The following is an 18,083-nucleotide window of genomic DNA, read 5'->3' as shown; positions in this document are numbered from 1 at the left end:
AATCTTGTTCCTGCATTATTGTGTATTCTCTCAAATCCATTAACTTTATCTGAGAATGCCTTGTTCCTTGTAGGTTTTATACATTTGAACACAGGTCAAGAAAATACTTCTTTATTCTCTGGGCCAGTGGGTGGCCCATGCCCTGGATGCAAAATAGCAAAAGGGGAGTGGAGTTACCAGAAAATACGTGAACAAAGTAATAGATAATAGGTCAAAGTATCTTTAAATGAAGGCTCAAGACAGTAAGGGAAGAGATGGGCAACTCTAGACCTCAGACAGGCCTGAGGCATGCTGAGGGATGCTCCTGAGAAACTTACCTTCTCTTCACTCAGTCTGGCAGTCAGTACTCAGGCATATGCAGGGGTTGTTTCGCACATGCTAATTGCTCCTAGTGGACAGGCATGTAGGAACCTAGAATTTCCACAATGGATAGGCAAGAGGGAAGACCCAAATAAAATAAAGCCTCCTGTGACTATGAAAAGGTGATCATCTTGCCCTGTCACAACCCTCATTCTGTACAAAAAAACTCCATCGAGGATTTCTGGATAACAAACGTCCATGCTGTGTTACCTCCTGCTCTATAGCACTGTCTTCAAGTTTTTGTATTCTTTGCCATTAGTCATGTATTGGTGTCATTCATCCATGGTGACAAACATGAAAATGTCACAAAGGTATAAAATTTAATGAACATATTTTCTGAATATTAATATTGTTATTCTTAGAAAATCTAATCAGTGACTTTGGGCAAGTCACTTGATCTCTATTTATTCTCTCATTTAACAAATATTTATTAAGCATCTGATCTGTACTAAGTACAGTGCTGGTTTCTGGGACACAATAAGAAGCAAAATATGCATAGTTTCTACTCTCTTGGGGTTTATAATTTGTGGGGGAGACACAAAAATATTTTTTTAAAAAATCACAGATATTATGACAACTTGTAATAATTGCTGTGAAGGAAAAGTTCATGGAGCTAGTCTGAGGGCAAAAGAGACTCTTATCGAGGCCGTGACATTAAGCTGATACACAAATATTGAGGGTTTAATAGGGGTTAACTTGATGAAGCATTTAAGGGTCGGGCAAGCAGTACATTTCTTTTTCAAAATGTTTATTTATTTATTCATATTGTATTTTTTTCCATTATCATTTAGTCCCACTCCCCGCCTGATCACCACACTGTTGTTCATGTCCATGAGTCATTTTTCCTTTTTGCTCAGTCCCTCCACCCGCTAACCTCTCCCCACCTTAGCTGTCATCCTGCTCCCTCTCTCTCTCTGAGTCTTTTGCTTGTTAGTTCAGTTTGTTCATTAGGTTCCACATATGAGTGAAATCATATGGCATTTGTCTTATCCATCCTCTTTTTGGCTAATTACCTGATAACCTCTTACTATTACTTCTTCTTTGAACCTTCCCTTATTCTCAACTAGGTTAAATTAATCTGTCTTACATTCCTGTGAGACCTGGCACTTCGCACCTTTGTAATCGCTTACTTTTATGTCATTATTTGTTTAATACTTATCTTCCCTGCTACATTATAAACTTAACGAGGACGAGGGCCATACCTACCTTGCTCATCTTTTCAGCAGCAGCACCTAGGTAGGGGATGCTAAATCTATATTTCTTCTTCTAATGACCATCTTCTATCTAGTCGATAGCCATAGCTTCACATTAGCATTTAAAACTAAAACTCAAGTTCATCTCCTTGATGGTATCTTCTGAGTCAAGTAAAATATGGGTTGCATTTCAGTTCCCAACCACTGCAAGTTCACGTTATTAATTTCATTCCATCCAACACTCTTCGGGTCTTTGAGCAGAGAGAGCACTGTTACAACAGGTGACGCATAAAGATGTAGGTACAGTGATTGTCCCATTTCATGGATGAGGATCCTGGGACACAGAAAGGTTAAGTAACTTGCACAAGGTCCTACAAGTAGTAATTGGTAGGGCTGGGATTTGAAGAAACCTGCGTTTGAATTTGGCTTGAAACAGACCTGCATCGATCCACTATGCCACACTACGGTACCTGAGAACTTCCCACCTCTTACAGCAAAATAGGCAGAGTGCACTGGTGGTGTTTCCCAGCTCCTCACTCGGCCCTGGATGCAAAGCTGTGGGGCTAGGAAACCGATTGCCAGTACAGTATTTGAATCTTTTTACAGGCGCGGGGGGTGCTGGGGGTTTTGACAGCACAATCGCAACTGTGCCCACCCACACCCCTCAGTTAGAGACACTAGTGCCACCTGGTGGGGAGAGATTTTGTGCTATCTTGGATCTTCAATATTTATCTTTAACCAAGCTCCACATTCATGTGGATTTTAGGAACTTGTTAATAGATTGTTACACAATGACATATGTAAGCGCTGTGCTAAGCTACTCAGGGATGAAGTCTTTTGTCTTTTTTATTGCATTTATTTTTACTGAGTCTGCATTGAAGTTTGATTAAAAAAGAAACAGAAGACATTTTTTGTCATTGTCATTTAGCACATTTTTCCTTTTTTGTAATAAGAAAGGCATGATCTTTATGCAAGTAGACTTAAATTTCTTGCCTCAGTTTCTTTATTTTTCAAATGGTGATAATTATAGCATTTATCTCAGAAGAGTGTGGTGAGAATAAAATAATCTGTATTTTACCCAGTACACAATAAACATTCAATAATTGTTACATATCTATTATTTTATTATCTCACAGAGAAACTGGATATTTTTATATTCTAGGAGATTAAGACAAATATAAACGCTTTGATATCTGGCATGCTCCAGAGTCCTTCCTTTTGAAAACAAGTGTGAGATCAGAGAGAGAAGCTTAACAATTACAGCTAGGCATACACTAATGGAATAAAGTATTCACTTATTCTGTATTTCCTGAGTCTCCACTATAGACTGAGAAAGGCTGGAAAACAATGCTGAGAGACAAGAATCCCTACACCCAAAAAACTTAGAGTCTAGGGACAGACTTGGTAGGTTGACAGAGCAAATAAATCTAGTGAGATACCCACTCTGTCAGGAGAATGCATGGACCCTGCCAGCAGACCGTGGAGGCACCCAGTGCAGTTTTATGGGGAGGACTGGTGAGACAAGACGTCGGAAAGGTGGGATTTGTCTTGGGTAGTCCCGGTGAACAATCCCTCCCCGCCTGGAGGCTTCCTTCTCTTCTTGCTAACTTCCTTCACCACCTTAAAACTCCTCTCTCTTTCTTTCCAGGTAACAGCCAATCAATGTTAAGATGTGAACAATTACATTTTAAGCAATTACCTAGCAACATAACTCTTCCAAGGGATATTTGCATTTAAGGAAGAACTCGCAATCTCACAGTCCAAGTCCCAGATTAAAAGGTCACCAAATACCCTTTCTTACCTTAAGATTCTTAGTTAAAATTTAGTTCAACAACACCATCTATAGAATGGTAGCTGAATGATCATTAGACACAAAAAATTAACAATGAATTTTAGTAAACAACAAATTTCATGTTCTAATAGGTGTAAAATTCTTTGAAAGAGGAAAAAAGCACTATGCAAATACGTTATTTGCTTTCTGTAGGCATACTCACTCCTTCACGCTATGGGTGTTGAGAGGTTCAAACTGGGATGGTGTTTCTGGCTCCTGGGTCCAGACAGCATGATTGTAACAGTTGTCCCATAAATAAGCTTCAGGGTTGCCTTTTTGAGCTAAGTACTGCCTGACTTTCTGAAAAAAGCTCTTTGGATAAAATATTGGGTTAAGCCTTGGCCTGTGTGGCTCAGTTCGTTGGGCATCATCCTGCAAAATACAAGGTTGCTGGTTCAGTTTCTGGTCAGGGCATCTGCCTGGGTCATGGGTTCAGTCCAAGTCGGGGTGCAGTTGGGGGTGCAAATGAGAGGCAACCAATTGATGTTTCCTTCTCACATTGATGTTTCTCTCCCTTTCTTTCACCCTCTCTTCCCCACTCTTTAATATCAAAAATATATATACTGGGTTGAAAGACTTCAATTACATTTGTGTTACTCTTGAGTACCAACTAATAGGACAACCTGTAAACAGCTTTCATTATTCTGATTTAAACATTAAAATTGCATTTTGTCATTTTTGTCAGCTTATCTACCTGCTTCCTGCCTCATCCTTCCGTTTCCCAACTTCAGTCATCAGGAAGTTAAAAAAAAAGAAAACAATCTTATTCAGATTTTAAAAACTCCAGAATAGAAGTATAAAGTCAAATAAAATTAATGGTGGGGTGAATAGGGATGCAGAAGAAATGTGCATCCACCCATTAAGGCAGACACAAAATTCTGTCAGGATTAAATCACAGGTCCTCATCTAGCATCAAATGGCAGATCTTAAGATTTTTACCTCCCCAACTCCCCATACCATCATACCCTTCTCTGCTCTGGACTTCCTGCCTCTAGTTTGTTAGAATTTCCTCTGGGGAGATCAGAATGAGAGCCACTCCCCTCAGAGACCAACACTGTCCCTTGTTTGCCTAATCTGTGCAACTTTTTGGAGACAAATAATATCTTCTCCTCAGAATAACACAGGAGGAGACCTTGTTATAACCTATTTGAGACTTTCCCAAGTTGCCCAGTCTATTAAGAAGTAACCCAGCATTAGCAGGATGTCTAGCATAGAACTGCTATATTATAGGCCCCAAATGAACATTAATTAAATTAAATTAAATTAAATTAAATTAAATTGTCTAAGAGGCCACTGCCAAGTAGAGGCATGAGAAACCATTGGAACCTATTTGAACTGTGTCACTAATAAACATAGCTAACTTATCCAAGATATTGTGTCTCCCCAAAGCTGGCTTTCCTAGTCTGTCATACACTTTGTTGAATAAACAGTCTAGTTCAAACTAAAGAAATTGTTTGATTGAATGTCTAAGGACTTGAGAGGGGGGTATTGACTCTCAAAAGATGACTTAAATTAACCTGAAAATTACTATATTCCACCTATATTTTCACATGTAATCACTTAAAAAAAATACAAAACTGCTGCTGTATGGCGGTTTTCTGATCCAGCAAGTCAGACCAGTTTCCAAGTCTAATTGGTATAGCCTAGTGGCCTCCTGGCTGGAGAATGCTTCTTCCAAGCCATTTCACTTTGCTCAAATTGCATAATGCAGGTCGGCATAAGGACTTTAGGAGTGCTCAGACTCCCCTTCCAAGGAGTGGCCGTTTTGAGCCAACCACAAATTACAAGTTAATTGCTCTAGTCTCAATAAAACTGGCTAATTTAACTTCTTATTTTAAAGTTAAAAATCTCCCCTAGTGTAAACAGCCTTAAATTAACTACAATTTGCAAATATTGCTCAAATTGTTGGGTTTTAACAAAGTTACTCTGAAAACAATAGCAATGTTATATGGACAAATTACAAAAAGATGATGAGATTTTTGTTTAAAAACAAATTTGGGGAAAGTCTGGGTGTGGTGAATTAAAAAAACAAATTCAAGACATTACGGCCTAGAAGGAAGGGCCTGTTTTTGGAATTAAAAAACCAAGATCTGAGTATTGGTTCAGCTGCTTAGTAGGATCATAAAGTACCACATCTTAAATGACACTCAAAAGTACATTTTATTTACTTATTTTTAAAAGTCACAGAGCAGAGCTTCTAGGAAGAAAGTATGAGTTTGGCACCCCCCCCCCCAATTTCCTGGGAACCACCAGTACTCATGCTGAGGGTCAAAATACAAGCTATTTGTATCAATAAACTAAACAAATGGTTTTATATTTCTAGTATTAGAGATACCACAGGGGGAAGAATTTCACAAAGCTCTTACTTTATATGGCTTCTAAATGATCCCTTGGTTTCAGCAATCTGTCTTTGGAACAGCTTTATCCATTCACCTACTGATGGACACTTAGGGTTCCTGCCGTACCTTGGCTATTGTAAATAATGCTGCAATAAACATAAGGATGCACACAAGTTCTGTCCAGAAAGTATCCAGCATGTACTGTGAAAAAGAGACATTTACTTAAGAAGATACAAGACACATTGTACATAGGACAATGACACCTCAGTCCCCTTCAAAGTAGGCAATCATGATACATCTCTAGTTGTGACCTTGAGGAAATCTGGTTCATTGGTAACTGTTTGAACCAAGTCATTAACAACTGCAGCATGATGTTCCTTCTGTTATGGTAGCAGAAGCTGCAGAATGAATGTTGCCATGATGTATTTCATGCCAAGATACAGTGTTAGTTTTTGGAATCCCCAAATCAGCTTCTACGAAGTTCTCGCAATATTAGTTGCCAATGTTTGGTGATTGCAGCAGGTACATGTTCAACATTCTCAGGTGTTCTGCTTATTGCAGGCCTTCCAGAATGTGGATTACTTTCAACAGATTCTTGACCATCTTTGAAGCGTTTGTGCCACACTTTTATTTGCATTGCACTCATTGCATCGTCCCTGAAAACTCTGAATCATCTGAATAGTTTCCACAGAGGGATGTTCAAGCTTAGCACAAATTTGATGCAGATTCATTGCTCTACTCACTCAGTCATTTTGAATGTGACAGCCACACGGTACACATGCTCACTCAACAGCACCTACCACCCCCACTGACTCGTACAGTGAAGTTGTCATTGTTCACACATGCACATTCCAGTCCACTCTCCTTGGCTGCCAGGTTACATGGACGTCACACAAACCATTCTCATTATATTAACAGTGGGTGAACTTTTTCTGGACAGACCTTGAATACGTTTTCAAGTTAGTACTGCTGGGTCATATGGTAGTTCTATTTTAAATGTTCTGGGGAACCTCTATACTGTTCTCAATAGTGGCTGCAACAATTTACAGTACCACCTATAGTGCACAAGGGTTCCCTTTTCCCCACATCCTTGCCAACACCTATTTGTTGTCTTTTTGATACACTTCAAATAAAAAACATAGACAAGGTAAAAATAAAAAGATGACATAAGATACACCGTTTAAACACTACTCAAAGGAAAGCTGGAGGAGAGATATTAATATCAGATGAAATAGATTTCAGAAAAAGAAATATTATAAGGGGTAAGGGGAATTTTGATAATAATAAAAGAATTAATTTAGTAAGTGAACATAAAATCCTAATTGTGTATAAAACTAATAACAGAGCTTCAAATACACAGTGTAAAAACTGACAAACCAAAAATAGACAAATCTATATGTTTTGTTAATAATCTATTCTTAGTAATTGATAGAACTGATAGGTAGACACAAAATAAGTTAGAATATAAAAGACCTGAACTGGACCACAAACCAAACTACCACAGAACAATACACCCCCAAACAGTAAAATGCACATCTTTTTTAAGTGTTCATAGAACATTTATTAAGAAAGATCATATACCAGGCCACAAAAAAGCCTCAACTTTAAATTAATAAAATCATAGAAAGCATGTTCTTTAGCAATAATAACACTAAATTAATAATCATTAACAGAAAAAATATTGGGAAAATCCAGAATATTTGGAAAATAAGCAACATACTTTGAAATAATTCATGCATCAAAGAATAACACAGATTAATTAGAAAATATTATAACTGAATTAAAATGATGACATAACATCAAAACTTATGAGACACAGTTAATGAAGTGCTTAAAGGGAAATATATGTATAGTACAAATGCTTATACTAAAAAGATAAAAGTCTTAAATCAATAATGTAAGCATCTATCTTTAAAAACTAGGAAAAGAAGAGGAAATTAAGCCCAAAGTAAGCAGATGGAAGGAAATAATAAAAATAAAAGCAGAAATCAAATTAAAACAGAAGAAACAATAGTGATGTGGGAAAAATAGGTAAAATTTAAAAAGGTACAAATTTTCAGTTATAAAATAGGTAAGTCATGGGGATGTAATGCACAGCATGGTGACTATAGTTAATAATACTGCATTGCACATTGAAAATTGCCAAGAGATTAGATCTTAAAAGTTCTCATCACTAAGAAAAATACATTTTTTGTAACTACATATGGTGATGGATGTTAACTAGACTTATTTTGGTGGTAATTTTATAATGTATACAATAATTAAATCATTATGTTGTATACCTGAAACTAATATAAGATATCATTTATATCTCAATTTAATACTAAATTAATTAAAGAAAATAAATTAAAAGTTTTTTCAGAAGACCTGGTAACAGTGGGCTCAGAGCAAGAGATCACTGGAGCCAAGCTGGGCTGCCCACATTGGCCTGGCCACAGGCATTATCTCGTTGGACACCACCCCCTCCCATCCTATTGTGTTCCTGCCTGGCCCCTGGGACAGCAGAGTTTTCCACACCTTCTAGAACAATGCCTGGGATGTGTTCAGTGATGACTGTTAACTACTTTCTTGGCTTACTAGTAAGTGTAGACACAGAGGGGTTTTCCTATTGCTGTCAGCACTGTCAGGTCCTCATTCATGGACCAGGGCCAGTCCTGAGAGCCGCAGCTGAGAGGAGAAGCAAGGAATGTGGCCAGGGCACACAAAGATGAGATGATTAAAGGGTGGAAAACAGAGCCTATGAGGCAAGTTTTAAGGCACTGGATATTTTCCTGGAAAAAAAAAAGAGGAGAGAGGATTACTCAACTGCCATCTTCAAGTCTATGAGGGGTAATTATGATGGGAGTGATATCCCAGCTGCTCCTCATCCGAAACACACCAGAGGAACCGGGTTTGCCCCGTGGCAGCAGGAATGCAGCAGTTTCCTTCTGAAGTAGGAATTGGGGTTGAGAGAAGCCTTCTTCTGCCTCAGGCCATCAAGAGGGCGACAGACTAGACTTTACTTCCTAAAACTCAAAACATAAACTGGGTGACTGCTTGAATTCTTTCCCAGCTTTAATTATTCATGTTTTCATCTACCATATTCTCTTTCATTTTTGTAGGCTTAACAGAAAAAAATTAGAAAAAGCTTTCTAGAATGAGGAAACTTGGTATAAATCCCTTAAAATTTCTTTAGCAGCATTGATTTTTTTATGTTACCACACTGAAAAATATATGTATACTCTTTCTAGCCATACAATTAAAATGCATCTGGGAAAGCATTTAAGATTTTTCCCCCTCAAGTTAACATTTTACTAGGCTCAAGGAGAATAGTTTGGAGGACTTAAGCACAGGGCTTATAAAAAATATTCCCTAGATTTTCCATTTTTAATTGCTTTTATTTAGTTTCAAAGATAATCATAGGTTTTCATGTCTCTGCTTGTGAATTCTGAAATCTATGGAGAGAAGCTGGAAGAATTTCTCAGGATGTCAAAACTACTGAACCAGCATCTGGTACAATAAATTAGAAAACAGACCCTGAGGAGATAGATGGTTAACAGAATAACAATAGCTACTCTTTGTTATGAGGCTACTAGGTGCCAAGTGCCTTTCATGTTAATCTTCGTAATGACCTGGTGAGGAAGGTATCAGTATCGTCATTTGACAGATCAGAACACAGAGTCAGAGATAAGTAAGTTGCCCAAGGTCACATAGCTAGCAAGTGGTGACATCCAGTTTCAAATCCAGGTCTGCCTCACTCCAAAGTCTGTTATTTTCCTGCTGCTTGCCCTGCTCCTGGCTTGTGGATTCGCTTTGATAGGAGCTCATTAGCTCCCCAGGGCAATAGAAGTAATGATCGATGGTCATTACCATGAAACAGCCTCATGCCTTTCTGCAGTTTATTTCCCACCCTCTCCCATGCAATCATCAGTTGAATTCCTTTCACCTACAACTTTAAATCTTCAGAGCTATGGCTTCTTAATTCCCACCCGGAAGCACAGCCCTTTCTCAAGATTCTTTAAGCAATCTGGGGTCCATAGTCATGGTCCTTATGAAATATTCTATGGCCATTTTGAAACAGAATCACCTTGACAACTAACTGAAAATACACTTCCTTGGAAGTCTCACTGTGGAGCTACTGAATCAGAATCTGTGGGGGGGGTGAACCTACATATTTAACAGGTACTCCAGGTCATTTTTACATGTGAGAAAATTAGAGAATTATTGCTCCTAAAGTAGTGTTTCTCGACCTTAGATGCCCATTGTAATCACCTGGGGAATTTATGCCTGAGTTCACCCTCCAGAGGTTCTTATTTGTCTGGGGTGAAGCCTGGGCATCAGATTTCTTAGAGCTCCCCAGGGCGTTCTTATATGCAACCAAGACTGAGAATCACTTTCCCGAACCTAGAACACTGATTCTCAAAAGTGAGCAATCATGAGAATCACTGGGAGATTTTGTTAAGGCACAGATTGCTGGGCCCCACTCCCAGAGTGTCTGATTTAGTCTGTCTAAAGTAGAAATGGAGAATTTGCATTGCTAACTAGTTACTAGGTAATGTTCCTCCAGGAGGCACATTTTGAGTACCATTGGTTTAAGCATGCTTAGTATGCATCACCCATTGCTAGATTTTAAATAGTTAAGGAAAAATCTTTTTTTGCTGCTTTGAAAGCTTCGGGGACACCCTGTACTTTTCAGCCCTAATTTAAATAATTTTGCATATGTTAGGTCCACAGCAAACTACATCAAGTAAGCTTGGTAAATAGAAGAATAATTAACCTATTTTTCCAGAGGAGATTTAGACATTGAAAAGAGTGAAAACAGCACTTACCTGGAATAAATAATTACATTTCTAAGGCAAAACTAAAAGAAATCTGGTGACTGGAGATCCTAAAAGCATTGGTTACTTCCAGTATCTAGATATATATTAGGGGGAAAAAAAGAAAAGAAAAATTAAACTTTTGCACAAAGCACATGAATAACTCTTGGCCTTGTGATTTTTGGCCCTGTTTACATTTCTATTGCCAGAGATGATGGGACAGTAACTGATTCCTTTGGCACTAGAAAATCACTGGGTAGAGGAAGGGTCACTATGAATGGCGTTGCAGGCTCTGCATTGCACAAACCCGGCACACCATTCATGTAAACTTTGGTGTGAATCATACCCTCTGGGGTTATGCTACATAGAGGACCTGGGAGAAGGTTACACGTTTTCTGGAGTTACAGAAACATTAGCAATCTCTTTCCAGAAACAGGGACCTAGAAAGCTTTACAACACAGGCCTTGGAAGTCAAAATTGTCTTCTGCTTCCCTTGATCACACCTGCTTCTCCTGCTTCCAGACACTGGATCTGGGTAACCCACTAGGGAAGGGATGTGGAGAACAGAAATTCCCACAGTATCTGTTCACACGCACAGAGAGAGACATGGGAAACCTAGTTGAGGGAACCTTGATAGCAGTGGTGAGGGCACAGAAAAAAGGTCTTTTAGAAAGCATGCAGGGCCTGAGTATATATATACATGTGAGCCTCAGCTGCTTCCCAGAGCAGTGGATAGAAGTTAGATCTTGCAGGCCAGAAAGAATTGGCAAGAAATATTCAAAGGAATGAAAAACAAAGACCTATCACCAAGGTTACTCTACATAGTAGGGCCATCATTTAGAATCAAAGGACAGATAAAGAGCTTCCCAGATAAGAAAAAGCTAAAGGAGTTCATCACCACCAAACCAGTATTAGATGAATGTTAAAGAATCTTCTTTAAGAAGAAGATGATCAAAAATATGAACAATAAAATGGAAACAAATACATATCTATCAACAACTGAATCTAAAAAAAAAAAAAGAAAGAAAAGCAGAACAGAAACAAAATTATAGATACAGAGAATGTTTTGATAGGTTGCCAGGTGGGCAGTGGGGAGCAGTCACTAAAAAAATGAATTGACCTAAACCTTGATCTTGGACCTCTAGCCTCCAAAATTATGAAAAACTAAATGTCTATTGTTCAAGCCATCTAATTCATGGTATTTTGTTGTGTCAGCCTGATAGACTAAGACACCCAACTTTTCTCTTCTCTCCCCACTTCAAATCAAGTCCCTCCACAAGAGCGGCCAGATTAGGTCAAGACTCATCATCATCACCATCATCATCATCATGTCATAGTGGCTCCTCACCATCTCCAGTACTGGACTGTAAGTGCCTGAGGGCAAGGGCTGGATCTCAGTCATTGCCATACAGTGTTGCCATGCCCAGCACTTAGCAGAGTTTCGTCCTGTAGTAATGTGTGAGAGTCCCGGCAGAATGCACAGTGGAAGTTGATGCCAACAGAGGGTGCAGAAAGAAAATGCCTGTGCACTGTTTGTTATTTCACCTTTTACTTTAATAGTATATCAAGAAAACATTTATTCCCACTGTTGTAACTCCACATGAACAGGTTGGCACCAGGAATGGCTGAGATGCTAAAGTAAAAACAGAGTGTACAATGGTCATTTTGTCAAATGTGGAAGACAAATAACTCTATATCGTCTGTCCCAGCAGGCACCTATCTTGTCAGACTTGGCCGGGAATTGCCAACCCCTACTCTTGTTTACTGTATGAGGTGCAGGATATGTTGTGTGAGGTAGACTTCTTCCTAGGAGGACTGGAAGTCTTGCATTAGGGAAACCTTGGTATATAACTAGAAAGATCTATCTAATCCTTACTAGGGGAAATATTCAAAATATATAACACCTGGTAGGGCAGTTGTAAACAACTGGTGAAGATATATTACCAGCTGTTAGCTGCTGATCAGCCCAGGAGTGAGCTAAAGGCTGTTTCCACATTTGCTTTACAGACAAAAGTCATATTGGTAAGTGCAGCTAAATCAAGACAGTTAAAATCCTGCCTGGACAATTCATTAGAAGAGTATGTGCGCTGCCAAGAGTTACCCAGAGAACTAAGTCACTCAAGGGCATGGGGACACAAGACCCAGACCTAAATCAAAAGCAATTCTCCTTGTTCAGTGTTTGGCTTTGCTAGTGCTGGGTGGACAATTTCTTTCTATTCTATAATACTCTCTTGTTTTGGCTACTGTTAGTTTTGTTCTAAATGTTATATGCATCCAAGTTTAACCTAACAAATATGCTCAACATAAATCAAAAATAGTAAATTGTTAGTTTTGTGGTTACCAGAAGCAGATACATGATATCTGGGAGAAGGGAAGTCTGACACCCCTAAAAATGAAGGAGACACCAAGAAACCAAAAAACAATCAACCAGTCAAACCCATAATAAGTTTTCATGTAAAACTTTTAAAGCAGCTCTGGCTGGTGTGGCTCAGTGGATTGCGTGTCAGCCTGCAAACCGATGATTGTCAGTTCAATTCCCAGTCAGGGCACATACCTAGGTTATGGCTGGGTCCCCAGTTGGGGACACATGAGAGGCAACCACACATTGATGTTTCTCTCCCTCTCTTTCTCTTTCCCTTCCCCTCTCTCTGAAAATAAATAAATAAAACCTTAAAAAAAAAAAAGATAAATTTTCATAGACTTCTTAGGTAGGCTCCAAGGGCATCAATATCCTATGGAAAATGAGAATCATTTGAGTTAATAATTATGCTTGGAATCATCAAGAAAAGAATAAATTATGTTTGGTTTAGGTGATTATATAATAAAAATATTTTAATTCCAAATATGTTAGTTTTTTAATTTAAAATAAAATTTATACACAAAAGAGCAAGCAAAAGGAACAAGTTTTCTGAAACTTCTGTATTATGGAATAACACATTTTCCCAGCTTGACAGTAAATGAGTTGTCATTGTAAAAGGTTCTGTTGTTTGGAATGTTGTGCTAATTTTATGTAAGAATTTTTTTTCTTAAAATACCTTTACATTTAAGTATTCTATTCATTTTATTTAGTCAGCACTTCAACTAGATATACATTTTCCTACAAAATAAAAAAAAAGTAAAACAAAAGAAAAACACAAAATAATAGAAAACATAAAACCTCAATCTTGAGCCTTGGAGATGACAACATAAAGAAAGAAATTATGCCTTTTGTGGTCCCTTTATTTCCTGGAAAGTTTTAGTTCCTCTATTCAGGTGTGAAATTCTCACCTGACTAATGCTTTACACAAATGGGTAAAGAAAGAGCCAGCTCTTTCAGACAATGATCAGGAGTAGGCCTAAAGGCAATTCGATCTTTAAGCCAAACCCAGATAAATGAGAAACCTATTACAAATGGGAAATCTACTGAGAACTTGCTGGCTACTTGCCATTCTACAAACAGAGCTAAAGATAACAGTAGCATAAACAATGGAAGCAAAGGTTAAAGAACAAGAACATTTCAATAAAATCCCTTAATAGTGCCTTCATTCACACAGAGTAACAGGAACTCTGCCCTCTAATGCTTTACCTTCCAGGAGAGAGATGCCCACACCACATGCTCTCTTACTATTCCCAGTTTCCAGGATTCTTCAGGTCTCTTATCAATTATCTTTTATTTTTCTACAAAAGTTTTCAGCTTCATCAGGGCAAAAGCTCTGTTGCTATTTTTCACAGTTATACCCCCATTACCCACCTAGCAGAAGTCCTGGCAAACAGTAGGCAATCATTTAGAAGATGGATGGATAGATGAATGAATGAATGAATGAGGAAGAAATTTGGATGAAGGTGTGTATGATTAAGCACATAGGGAGGGGAAATCTAACGCCCAAAAAGTATCCTTATTTTCCACTTCCTCCAACCTAACTTTGAATCTCCGAAACCATCAAGATCCATAAAGAGAAAAGGGAGAGAAAAGGTAAAAAAGAAATAGAAGGAAAGAAGATGGTAATGAGATGTAGATGAAGCTATGTTCAAGCAGGTAAGCAAATTAGTTCTCTAATATTCATCCCTACACACACGTACACACACACGCGTGTGCGCACACGCACACACACATACACTTCTGATATGCAGAGCTGTCCAATGCAATCCAGATGTTGCCCCAGATAATAAAAGGTTACTTTGAATAGACAGTGTAAATTAGATACTAATCAATAGAAGGCAAATTTGTGTAACCCCAAGTCTGACAATGGGTCCTCAGAAGGGACTTTCCTAGTTAGTGGTGTGAGGTCCAGGAACCTCATTTGGGGTGAACAAATTTGCATTTTATATGTTACTTTCCCTCTGACCCTTCAGTGCTCTGCTTGCTGAGTAATAACAAGCCCAGAGGCTGGACAAGAAAATCAGGAAAAGGAGGAAAAGAGGCCCAGTTTATACAGAAGATGAGTAGTAAGTCTGTAAGAACACATTAGTAAACCACAGCTTTATAACTCATTTCCTCAACCAGGAACGTAAAGCTCAGCAAAATACAGCCACAAAAAGAGATGAATAAGAGAATGATGCAATATGTGACAGACATTACTGCTGCTGTCAGAACTTCTGACTCTCGTCTTCTATGCCCACAGGAGGACTACTTCCCCACCTCCACCTATGGAACTTAGATGTGGCCAAACAATTTTCTATAGTCAATTAAATGTGAGTGCAAGTGATATGGGTCACTTTCACGTGAAGCATGTAAGAGCTGGTGCTTGGGTCTCCATGATCCCTGTCCCTCCTACCCCTGTGATGAGTGGCATTTAAAATGATGGAGACTCTACCATCCCGAGTTCTGAAGTGAAGATGATGAACAGCAGGGATCAGCAAACTACAGGCCCTGTGTTGGCTGGTTGTTTTTGTAAATAAAGTTTTATTGGAATGCAGCCATACCCATTTGTCTACGCATACCTGCTTTCAAATTTCAATTGAGTTGCTGCAACCGAGACCATGTATCTTGGCAACTTAAAATGTTTACTAAATGGCCCTTTAAGGAAAAGTATGCTGACTCTTGATATAAAGCATCCCCCATCCCCACTTACTTGAGGACATGTAGGTAGAAGTGAAAGACAAGCCTTTGTAATTTTAAACCATCCAAAATGGGGGGGCTTATTTGTTATTTTTATACAACCCAGGCTATTCTGACTGATACAAAACTCTCAAAAAAAAAGAAAATCACACAAGTTTGTGTATGTGTTTTAACAGAAATATATTATTATGAAATAGTGAAAACAATCAGCGCAGTACCTGGCACAGAGTAAGAACCTGGGTAGAAGTTTCTCTTTTCCCCATTGAGAGGGAGAGAGAACAATGAGGAAATCAGGAATGGACTGGTGTTGGTTCCCTCAGAACACATTGTCTGAAAGTGGTGACTAATCAATAATTTTTAAAGGAAAGATGGTGACAAGAAGGTTATTAGGATTGTTAAACAAAAGAATTAGAAGAGGCAGAGTGAAAGCAAAAGTGAGTCTGTTCAATACCGGGTTGAAACGTCAATGGTTGGATCCTGAGGCAGGTAGAAAAAGGAGGCAGAATGGTTCCCTGTGTGCTTGCTGCTGGGGTGCTGGGACCTGGCTGTGCATTTGAAACAGAGTTGAAAAAATTGTTCTGGACTTGCTGGCTGCAGTAATGGAAATGATTTAAAGTTTTAAACAGTAAAAAAAATGTTTGGTTTTTTTTTTATTCTGGAAGAAAGAAAGGTTAAGGAATATTTGCTAACCTTTTAATAATAATACCAATAATGAATACTTTTATGGCTTTTATAATGTTCCAGCACTGTTTTGAGCACTTGACATATTTTAGCTCTAATAATGATCACAATCCTATGAGTTAGGCATCATCAGTATCTCCAGTTTACTGATAAAAGGGTGAAGCATAGAGAGATTAAGCAGCTTGCCCAAAGTCAGAAATTAAAGAGGTGGAGCTGGCTTCAAATGCAGGCATTCTGGGCCCAGTGCAATGTCTGTTAAACACTTTGCTCTATTGAATGCCTGAAGATTTTACTACTGACCTTGGGACAGAATATGAAGGTAGAGACTTGGTGCTAGGCTGCTGTGTTTACTAGAGTGCTTTTGGCTCTGTGTATCAGAACGCCCAACTGAAGCTGGCTTAACCAATGAAGAAATGTATTATTTTGTATAACAGAAGTCAAAAGGCAGCTGCAGAATTGGTTGAGTCAGGGGTTCATTGATGCTATGAAGAATCCAAGTTCTCTTTGCATTTTGATTCTGTTACTCACAGCACTGATTTTACCTAAGGGTGATTGTGCTTATGGTCAATGATGATGACCAGTGGCAAATGGTGCATATGTGCTCCTTGGTTGCCACCCAGCTAGAAAGAAAGATCCACCCACACTCTCCTGTTTTTTTTCTGGGTCAAATTCAGTCATCTGTTCATGACTGGGGGGCAGGGGGAGAAGGTGACCATGGTGCCACACACATTTGGCTTAGGAAAATCAGGGTTTCTGGAATTGGAGAAGAAATCAATTCCCCAGAGGCAATCCTGCTTTGTGACAAAGGGACTTAATACCTGAATAAAATCAGAGTTTGGTTACGAAGGAGGATGGGGGTTGGATTTGCAAGCAACCCACAGTGTCCACCAGCAGGTATTAGCTGAAATGCAACTATATCTGTCAGCTTGGTTATCTCTGGCATCCTTTCCCTGGGGATTCTTCGACAGAGACAGCATATTGAGGTGACAAAATTCATATTCTCATTGTACCTTGAGTTTGAATCTTAATTCTGTTATCTGTTTATACAAGTTGCTGAAACTCTTGAGAGACTGACTATACAAATCAACAATGGTTAGACTCTATATATAGAAATAGAAGTCCAACCCACAATCTGCAGCAACAAGTCCAGAAAGCCAAGCTATTATCTACAGTAACCAGTCAAAGTCATTAGACTTCTATCTCTAGCAATCGGTCCACGAAACCGGACAGTATTCCTGCAGCAATCAACTCCAAATGGTCAGGACTTGATGAATATATGACAGCTTTCATAATTTTTTCCCCCACTTCCAACTTAGGATCAACCAGAAAAAGCCAAATATGCACTGCTAACCAAACACATAGGATGCTCCACTTCTAGTTAGTCCACCAACAGCTTCTTTATGCCAAAAGCCTCAGGGACCTATAGTGGAAATATGTATGCCAGTCCTCATAAATATTTCAAACTACAAAAATTATAATTCATTACCCCCACTGAAAGAAAGACCAGAAAAAATATAATTAAAATACAATGAAGAAGAAGAAGGCATGAAAGGAAAGAGGGAGACTTTCTCATGCATGCTATGAAATACATGAACAGGAAAGCAAGAAGATCCCATGGTGAAATGTCAAAGGACAAGATGGCATGAGTGACTTACAGAGAAGGAGGAAAGAGAGGTGATCTATCTACCCCTAAGAAATTTTAAGTGTTTGTTGTGTGTACCCATCCATGATATAGATTATTCTGATTAAAAGAAGTTAAATTCTTGAGAGCAAGGTAAAGAGAGTAAAGGTAAAAACAAGTATAGTCGGGGAAAATTCCAGGTTATAGTCACTTTATTCTTCAAT

The sequence above is a fragment of the Furipterus horrens genome, unplaced genomic scaffold, assembly GCF_987537825.1.
Source record: "Furipterus horrens unplaced genomic scaffold, mFurHor1.1.pri manual_scaffold_1, whole genome shotgun sequence".
NCBI classification, from domain to species: Eukaryota; Metazoa; Chordata; class Mammalia; order Chiroptera; family Furipteridae; genus Furipterus; species Furipterus horrens.
This window is presented reverse-complemented; position numbering follows the sequence as displayed.